We start from the raw sequence: 2500 nt of genomic DNA on the forward strand, positions 1-2500 counted from the left end.
GCCACCACACCAACCAGAGAGGATGCATTCTACTGGAGGCAATGGCCAAGCTGGACGTTGTACTATCCAACACCGGCTCGGTCAGTACCTACAGAAGGAATGGTGCAGAATCCGTCATCGACGTGACATACTGCAGCCCGAGTTTGGAGGGCAACCTACACTGGAGGGTCGATGAGGGTTACACCCATAGTGACCATCAGGCGATTCGGTACAGTGTGGAGCCAGGTGAGAGGCGAGTGGCAGGAGGAAATTCTTCCTGCGCTCGAGGCTGGCGGACGTCGTTCTTCGAGGAGGAGGTCTTCGGCGAAGCACTGAGGCGGGAGCGAATAACCCCGGATCTGACGGGGGAAGAACTGGTAGCAGCACTGACAAGGGCGTGCGATACAACCATGCCTAGGAGAGCCTATCCCAGGCATGGCCACAGACCGGTGTACTGGTGGAGCGAGTCGATTGCTATCCTCAGGGCGTCTTGCCTCCAGGCGAGAAGGAGGATGCAACGAGCTCGTACGACTGAATCTCGCGAGGAACGCCGCGTCGCTCTCCGAGCGGCTAAGGCAGCCCTCAATAAAGAGATCGCCAGACGCAAGCGCGCGTGCTTTGACAGCCTATGCCAAAGCGCCAACACGAACCCCATGGGGGATGCTTACAAAGTGGTCATGGCAAAGACCCGCGGCGTGACGGCACCCCCGGAGAGATCACCATCGGTACTGGCTCCGATCGTTGGGTTCCTGTTCCCGCGTAGGGACGTAGACTCCTGTCCGCGGATCCCAGGCGCGGATCAGGGAGAAGTGTCTAGAGTGACGAACAGAGAACTTGGCGGTATTGCCAGGTCGCTGGTGGTGGGCAAGGCCCCGGGCCCAGATGGGATCCCGGTTGTGGCTCTGAGGGCGGCCGTTGCGGAAAATCCAGACATGTTCCGTTCTGTTTTTCAGACTTGTCTGGACGTAGGCGTCTTCCCAGACGCGTGGAAGCGGCAGAAGCTGGTGCTGCTTCCGAAGCCAGGAAAACCCCCTGGGGACCCGTCAGCATACAGACCCATCTGTTTGCTGGACACCACTGGGAAACTGCTTGAGAGGGTCATCCTCAACAGGCTGTCGGCCTACACCGAAGGTGTAGACGGCCTGTCAAGCAGCCAGTACGGGTTCCGAAAGGGCAGATCCACGGTGGACGCCATCCGCGACGTCATCCAGACGGCAGAGGTGGTCCATCGGAAACGAAGGGGCATTCGCTACTGCGCGGTGCTAACCTTAGACGTGAAGAACGCGTTCAACAGCGCGTGCTGGGGGGCGATAGCCCGCTCGCTACACCAGCTCCAAATTCCCGGAGGGCTGTATAAGATTCTGGAAAGCTACTTCCAGAATCGTGTGTTGACGTACGACACAGAAGATGGCGAAAAATGCGTTAGAGTCACCGCAGGTGTGCCACAAGGCTCCATCCTGGGCCCGGTGTTATGGAACGTCATGTACGATGGACTGTTGAGGATAAAATTCCCGGTAGGCGTGAAAATTGTAGGTTTTGCCGACGATGTCACGCTGGTAGTCTGCGGGGAATCCCTCGAGGAGGTAGAGCTGACAGCGGCCCACTGCGTCAGGCTTGTGGAGGAATGGATGAGAACCAGGAAACTGGAGCTCGCCCATCACAAGACGGAAGTGGTCGTAGTCAACAATCGCATGTCAGTACAGCATGCAACGTTGACAGTCGGCGGAAGCACAATTAGGTCTGTGCGCTCTCTAAAACTCTTGGGGGTCATGCTCGACGATAAGCTCAGCTTCGGCTGCCACGTCGAGTACGCCTGCAAGAGAGCGTCTATGGCTGTGGGGGCATTATCCCGTATGATGTCAAACAGCTCGGCAGTGAATGCCAGTAAGCGCAGGCTCCTCGCTGGGGTCGTAGTATCTATCCTCAGATACGGCGGCCCTGCGTGGGCTGCGGTACTGGATATTGACTGCCACAGGCAGAAATTAGAGAGTACACACAGGCTAATGTGCTTAAGGGTGGCCAGTGCATACCGCACTATCTCGAGAGAGGCCGTCTGTGTCATAGCAGGGATGATGCCAATCAGCCTTATCATTAAGGAGGATGTGGCGTGTTATGACGCGAGGACCGTTCGAGGGGTGCGCAACAACGCGCGAGTTGTGTCGACCGCGAGATGGCAATTGGAGTGGGAAAACTCCACAAAGGGGAGGTGGACTTACCGCTTGATACCTTCCGTATCAAGCTGGGTCAACAGGCGCCATGGGGAAGTAAACTTCCACCTGACACAGTTCCTGTCAGGCCATGGCTGCTTTAGGAGCTACCTGCATAGGTTCGGACATGCAAGTACTCCCACCTGCCCCACATGTGCTGGTGTCGAGGAGACCGCCGAACACGTCGTGTTTGCCTGTCCACGTTTCGAGCCAGTATCGAGCGCTATGCTAGCGATATGCGGAGCGGATACCAGTCCGGACAACATCGTTCATAGGATGTGTGGTACCACCGAGAACTGGAGCGCGGTGGTGAC

This window comes from Ochlerotatus camptorhynchus, unplaced genomic scaffold, assembly GCF_037179485.1.
Source record: "Ochlerotatus camptorhynchus isolate MF236.1 unplaced genomic scaffold, CSIRO-AGI_Acam_v1.1 ptg000039l, whole genome shotgun sequence".
Taxonomy (NCBI): domain Eukaryota; kingdom Metazoa; phylum Arthropoda; class Insecta; order Diptera; family Culicidae; genus Ochlerotatus; species Ochlerotatus camptorhynchus.